This window comes from Acomys russatus, chromosome 11 (genome assembly GCF_903995435.1).
Source record: "Acomys russatus chromosome 11, mAcoRus1.1, whole genome shotgun sequence".
NCBI lineage: Eukaryota > Metazoa > Chordata > Mammalia > Rodentia > Muridae > Acomys > Acomys russatus.
In genome coordinates, this window is record NC_067147.1 from 48,268,364 (window position 1) to 48,276,265 (window position 7,902).

Here is a 7,902-nt window from a genome sequence, read left to right on the forward strand (position 1 = left end):
GTCCATTTGACTAGGCTAAACAGCGAATGCGCTCATGCAAGGAGCAACCTGTTTCTGCCTCCCTGGTGCTGGGCTTCCCAGCTCAGACTCGGCTTCTCAAGTTTGTTGGATTGAACCCATCTCCCCATCCTTGGATGCAGGATCTTGATGGAGACATGCAATGATGCAGAAATAGAATGAAGGAGAATGAAACGTTTAGAGAAAAACCTTTGAAGAAGATCGCTGACCATGTGGAAGAGGTGACCAAAAAAAGCTCTCCGAAACCAGATAGGGTGTGCCCACCATGATACACCTACTTGATGGAGTCAGTGACACTCCGGGCAGTTTTCAAGAACTTTGGAGGAAGTGGCATCGTGACAGAGTCAGATGTCCAAGAGACTACAGGAAGTCCAGGCTGTACAGCCAGAGCCAGGGGAGCCAGAGGAGGCCAGCAGAGGGAGCCTGAGCTCCAGAAACTGCCATCAGCTCAGCCCTCACTGAAACAGAAGTCTTTTGATTTGTGATTGTGAATTTACATCTAGTCTCCATGAAAAAGTGTCTGTCTTTGCAAATGCCTGAAGCCCTTTGTGTCCCCTCTCAGAGGCTGGGTTGCTCAGCAGTTATTCTTGCTTAGAGCAGGCTACCTCAAAGTTATCTCCACCCATGGGTGCTTTCTCTGGGTTGACCAGAACTCTCATTTGTCCTGGGACAGCTCTTAGCTTCTAGGCCACCCAGGCCTTCATCTACAGCAGAGCCTTTTTCCTGCTTATGGTTTAGAAGTCCCAGCGCAGTAAAACCAGAATTCCCAGGGGGCAGGGCTTTAGCAGGAGAGCTGGGAATGGCTGGCTTGGCTCACATACATACAAGCATCTTCCATTTGTCCTGTGTTCCCAACAGCTGTCTGAGCTGTTGGCTCATGAATCCCACAGTGTCAGCTGCAGGCCAGAAGAGTTTTGGTGGGGGGGGGGGGGGGATCATCTTGAGGCCTCTTTGAGTAGGGTCCCTCTGCTTTCTTTATAGGGCCAGTGTTGAGTGAGGCCCTCTTTGAAATTGGTACAGAATTGAAATTCAATGAAGACAGAGCCCACTGGAGCCTTCTCAGTGAGCTGCTATCTGGGGTGTTCCTGCCCTGTGTTCACTACTGTCTCTCAAGATTGCTCCTGCTCGTGGTCACTTCTTTTCTTCCTAATGCTAAAAACCCTAAAACCAACCAAACAAAAAGTTTGAGCACTGAATAGCCAGCAAACACATATCTTTTGTTTTGTTTCCCTTATATATATTAAATACATGTACACACACACCCCCACACACACACCAATTTTTTAGTTGATTAAGTGTCAGAAGAAAAATCCTATCTTCGGCCCTAAGAAAGTTGTCATGAGCTAGGTAGGAGTAGGCCCACAATCCCAACATGAAGGAGGCAGAGGCAGGAGAACCAGGAGTTCAAGGCCAGCCTTGGCTGCCTACTGTGGGAAGCCCAGGCCAGATGAGTCTCTGTCTCAAAAAATGAACAAAGAGAGGAAATATGGGGATGGGAGAGGAGGAGAAGGGACAGGAAAAGGGAGATAAATTCTAAGTAGCCCTTCTCAAATCGAGTCGGTGCCTCACCCATCTTTGGCACAGTGCCCAATAGACAGGCTCCTGGCGGCCACAATGAGGCAGGGAATCCTTTTTTAACAGACCCAAGATGTGAAGACCAGGATCTGCTGGACAAGACTTGAGGGCCATCTTTTCCTCTCTATCATCACTGGAATGGTGGAAGACAGCTTGATAGCACCCCCCTTGTCTGATCGTGATAGGAGGTACCTTAGTTCACCCAGCAGTCTGGAGAGTGTGACTTTTTTTTTTCAAAAGATACTTGGATGTAGAAGAGATGGCTCCTAGCCTATGTCATAAAGTGTTTACCTCATAAGCTTGAGGCCGTGGATTCAACCCGCACAATTCACGTCAAAAGGCTGGGTGTGGTGGTACGTGTTTGTAATCTCAGCACTGGGGACGCAGATCCCTGGGGCTAGCTGGCCAGTTAGCCTGGCCTAATTAGAGTTCTAGGCCAGGGAGAGACCATGTCAAAAAATAAGGTGTCTGATGACTGTGGGAGGAGACTTGACATTTGACTTTTGGCTTTTACATATATGTGAACCCACACATACATGCTTATGTACACACAAATACATATATACAGAAGCAGAGAGCATTAACAAGTATTAGAAGTTTGGGAAAGTTTAGTAACTACTGACTCGGCCCACAATCCTTGTCAAAAGAATTTTTTTTTTTCAATTCCACTAACAATTTCTCTAATACCTGAAGTCTTGTGACCTCCGCAGGAACTTTCAGAACTGTAATCTTTTTCTTCTTTAGTGTGAATCTTTGCGTTGGGTTATTATATAAATCCTCCTGTCAGGGCCTTTCAACTTGACCTTGACACTGGGTCCCTCTGAGAATATTTCCTCTGTAGAAGCATTGCATATAGCCGTACAATAAATGGCCTTTGGTGCCATCAATGTTTGTCCACATTGCTCATTCCTAGACTCATACAGGCGGATTTATTGCCGTTTACCGAGAGAGGGATGTTTGTAACTTCAACCCTCACTATAAGCTGTAATAAACGAGTTAATTCTCTGAGAGTCGTTGAACAAGTCTATATGACACAACCCTTTAACAAACAAACCCACTTCCAAGAGCCCTGAGTCATAGCTGGCTGTATTTGCTGCGAAGCTGAGCAGGATCTAATTATAGGCAACAGATGTAGACCTGACTTGATCACCAGTTAAGAAAGAGGAAGGCTAGGAGCCACCCACCTACCAGGACCTCCACAAAAAGGCAGAGGGGGGCGGGGACTTCTCTACGCCAAAGAGATTCAGTGGTTAGACTTAGCCAGGGAAAATATACTCCAAAATGCACACTCCAATGTGGTCCTTTAAAATATTGAGTTTACTTGTTTTTTGTTTTTTTGCGTGCATGATTATATGTGCATTTTTGTGCACATGACATGGTTCCATGATGCCTGAGTAGAGTTTGGAGAACAAGTTTTGGGAGTGGCTCCCTCTTTCCATCCTGTGGCTTCTAGGTACTGAATTCAGGTCTTCAGACATGGTGGGAGATGCCTTTACCTATTGCCCTCCCCCATATCATCTTGCTGCCTCCCCCCCCCCAATAGTGTTCTATGTTTCCCATGTCAGAGTCTCTGCTCCCTAATACCCTCCCTTTTCCATTCCCCTTCCCTTCTCTCTCCCTGCCCATCCTCTACAACCAAGCTTACAGATGCATCTCACTCAACCCTCAGGACACCAGATGCTGCTCGCATTCCTTCAGCATCAGAACTCACCCCTCAGGCCTTCAGGAGAAAGGAGTTCTGGCAAGCACCATTTCCCGAACCTTCAGGGCGTCATGCTCACGAAACAAGCTGCTCATGAAAGGGTTCTACAGCATCCCAGTTCTGTGAGGTACCTCTGAATGGCAGCCTCTCTTCACCTCAGCAGGAAGCAGAGGGGGATGAGCGTGAGCACAGCTGTAGTCTTCACACCATCTGAAGATCATTTTCTTCTGCGGGTGTTAAAGCCTCGGGCCACTGGCAGGTTTTAGGGCATGGGAAACTCCTGGGAGAGTTTTCAGATGTTTCTAACAATATACTCTGAACAGGGGGATGGGTGCAGAGAAAGAGAGAGAGAGAGAAAGAGAGAGAGAGAGGGAGAGAGAGAGAGAAGGAGAGAGAGGGAGACAGAGAGAGAGAGAGAGACAGAGAGAGAGAGAGAGACAGAGAGAGAGAGGGAGAGCTTAGGAAAGGAACTGCAGGATCCAGGATTCCCTGTCTGAGGCAGGGAGCAAGCAAGATTCTCTCTCCCTCTCCATCTCCCTCTCCCTCTCCCTCTCCCCCTCCCCTCCCCTCCCCCTCCCCCTCTCTATATGTGTGTATGTGTGCTAGAATCAAACTCCAGCCTCATCTGGCAAACAAGCACTTTTATCATAAGTCACATCCTCAGCCCTGAAGTCCTCTATGACTGATCCTTAGCAGGAAGCTGCCCCAGGCTCTGTAAGGCAGGCAAATTCTTGTGCTTCCTGGGCCATTTTCATGACTCAGTTAGTGGAGAGCACCCACAGGTTTAGGGCTGGATTTGCAGGGGTAACACCCCAACAGTGAAAACAACAGATATTTATAGCATGGAGTCTAGGGATAACACTTGGCACTGAATTTCCTGAAACTGCGTGACACTTAAATTATTGAATGTACGCACCTACGCACAGGTGCGTTCCTCCCATGGCTGGGGACCACAGACAGAGCAAATGCATAATTGCTGCACGTTACTTTGCCCGACTGTGGAGGGTTGCCTATTGGCATAAATGGAGCTGGCTTCTTTCTTTGAATGGCTGCTTCGTGCATGTCGCTATGGGCTGTGATTAGTTTTGTCTGACTTCCATTCATTCACTTTTAGGTCATCTCTTTTCACTTTCAATTACAAAAATACCATGTAATAATTTTAAGCTTAATATCACTTACACACAAGTGAATAATTCTTTTCTTGTTTTTTGTTTGTTTGTTTTAGTTTTAGTTAGTTAGTTTGTTTTTTGTTTTGTTTGTTTGTTTTTGAGAGTTTCTTCGTGTATCCCTGGCTGTTCTGAAACTCACTCTGTAGGCCAGGCTGGCCTTGAACTTCACCTATCTCTGCCTCCTGAGGGCTAGAATTAAAGACATGTGCTGATGTTAGGGTCCTGAAGTGTTTAAGAACAGACCCCAGACTCAAATAGTATGCTAGCAACAAAGTGTTTATTCTGTAGAAATCCTGCATGCTGGGGTCACCACTTAGGCACCATGGTGACCCCAAAGTGAGCTTTCAGGCTCTTTTTAAAGACATCTTGGGGAATTCCAAAAGGGGTTGGGTAACCCTCAACACGTTTAGAGCATTTAAACTAAAAAACCTGGGCAAACTTAGTCAGTGGTCATGAGTTAATCATAAGACAAGAGATTTCCAGACCAGCAGTAAAAATCTCTCTTAGGCAATCAGAACAGCAATAAACCAACCATAAGAGAACGTATCTTTCTCCAGCCAGGTGGCTAGGCCATCTCTGGTTGGCTGCCCATCTTTCTGTGGTAACTGCTGAGCTCATTTCTGAAGAATGGGGGCTCAGGCCCATCCCAAATTAACAAGAAACCGAAGCCTATCATGGAGTCATCTAGACTTATTTAACCAGGCCTCCTTACCACCACCACCCAACATGAATAAATCCTTGGGATGGATTCTTAGACGTTGAGTTTCTAGGCCAAATGATATACAAATTTTAGGGTTTTAGAGGTAGTGGCATGAAATCCTTCACAAAGATTGCTGCTTCTTCTTCTTCTTCTTCTTCTTCTTCTTCTTCTTCTTCTTCTTCTTCTTTTTTAATCTCATCTGGAATGTCATTATTTTCTTGTAAACGTAAGCAGTGGATCTGTTAGTGCATTGGACTGCCTCTGCATGCTCTCCCAAGGGAGCCTTCCACAAAGGGATGTGGCTCTCAGTTCCTGTCCAGTCTTTTGCTGGAGCCCGCACTATATATGAAGAAAGCATAATGCAAGAAATTGCAAGCACTGGAGAGAGGTAAGGTGTCCTGTAGAGGCGACTTTCATGCCATGTTGTATTAAGGAGTGTTTCTGTATATTCAGTGGTTAATTGCTCAGCACAGTGAGCTAAAGGCTAACAGATTCTGGCATTGTCATTGCTATTAAGAAATCTCCTGTCTCGATGCTGTATAAAAATTGTTCCCTAATTATCTCTGATTGGTTAATAAAAAAAAAGCTGAAGAGTCTATGACTGGGCAAGGGACTTGCCCATTCTCAGCCTGGGGCGGGGGAGAGACAGGGGACAGAGAAAGAGAGAGAGAGATGGGGAGAGGAGGAGGAGAAGAAGGGAAGAAGAGGAAGAAGGAGGAGGAGGAGGAGGAGATCGCCAGGCCATGAAGCCATGAGGACAAAGATGGAGCAGGAGGGAGACTAGACAGGTTAGAACAGATGAATATCTTCCCAGCTGTAGTGCTCTAAAGCTTATTAATAAAAGTAATATGTCTCTATCTCATTATTTGGGAGCTAGCGTGGGCATAGGAAAAACCATTGATTTCAACCACGCCCGTTTTCACACAGGACCACAGACAGGGATGAAAGTCCAGTGCAGAGACATCTCCACAGAAGACGGCATCTCTCCTTCCTTTGGTTCTCTGAAAGCCAGCAGCAGTGGCCAAACTTCTGATGAACATTTGAGCCAGTAACTGCGCTGTGGGTAAGAGGGGATGAAGCTCTGGAGGAACAGAAAGGGCGTGGGGCTTGGACTTCACGGTGGAAGGACAAGAAGCATGGGAGAAGGCCAGGCTTAGAGGGAGGACACTGTTGAAGGAGTTCATCGCCACCTCTTTCCTGTCATTATCTCTCAGTGGGTTAATCATACATAGCCTGAAGCTGTGTCCATGTTCTTCACGAGGCCTCCCGAGGGCTGGGACCACAGGTGTGCACCACCACGCCCAGCCCAGTCTCTGTGTTCTTCACTGGAAAGTTCTGTCTGTTCTTCTCCTGGTGGCACAGGCCAAGGCATCGGGGTTCTTGCCCTGCCCTCTTTGTTCTTTTTTTTATTTAACTCCACTGAATCACTAGTGCCAACTCTGGCAAAGGTCACCTCACTCATGAGCTAGCATCCTGTCTCTGTACCCGTTTCCCATCAGGAGAAGGCATACAGGGTGCATGTCACCTTGGATACAGGAGAAGATTTGCTTTGCTGAAATGAGGCTCCCAGATCTTTCTGTTACATCATGTCTTCCAAGTTTAAAAAAAAAAAAATCCCCCAAATCAGTCAAGAGAGATGCCCAACAGAGGCAGGAGCCTGGAAGCCTCCAAAAGTCATGGATCAAAAGTCAGGAAGTAATGTCATAGGTCACATGGTCTCACACTGTAACTGCCATACAAATTCCCAGGTGACAAGTAAGAATTGTGACAGGGAAGAGCAGCTGGAAGGAGTGGGGCTAGATTCCTACCCTCCTTCTCAGAATGAACTTGTTTGCTACCCTCGTAGCATCCACCCTTCAGTCTGTGACTATTATTTTTTTAAGATTATTTATTATTTATACAGTGTTCTGCCTGTATGTGAGCTGGCAGGCCAGAATAGGGCACCAGGTCTCATTGTAGATGATTGTGAGCCACCATGTGGTTGCTGGGAATTGAACTCAGGACTTTTGGAAGAACAGCCAGTGCTCTCAACCTCTGAGCATCTCTCCAGCCCCAGGCTGTGATTATTATCAAGAATTGTATAAAGTAAGTGTAATTCTTCACTTTCTTACATTCTTTTTTATTTATATTTATTATTAAATATTTTAAAATTTTTTACATATACATATATATGATTACACATGTATACAATAAACTACCTACAGCAAGAAGAATCATGAAACAACCAGGAATTATATGAATGTTACATTCTTAGTGTTTTGGCTATTTGTATTTGGCAGTCTTTAAGAAAACATCTTACCTGTCTTTGTGTGTCTAAAATTCTGAATGTAAATCACTATCTATCATATCTCATCATTATCAACTTAAAACATCTATCTAGACCTAAAAACATCTTAACCCCTAAACAACTAAGCTTAATTGTAAAACTAAACTATCTGGTCTTCAAACTCATCAGAGACTTGAGAAGGAATAAAATGAATTACCTGAGTAAACAGGTTAGCAGTTTCCCAAATGAGAATATGACAGACAGTTTTCTACCTGAACAGTCACCTAAAAATCTCTATAACATTAGAGCATTATCTTCAGCCTTCTGGCCCAATATATCTGACAGATGTGTTTGTGAGGCAGGAACTATTAAGGACTTGCTTACCCTGTGTTGGCAGAGTTTCGCCATTGACTCTGCCTGCTTCCAAGCTTGCTCTTTTTTAGGAAAAATTCAGTTTGCAGTAAAAACAAGG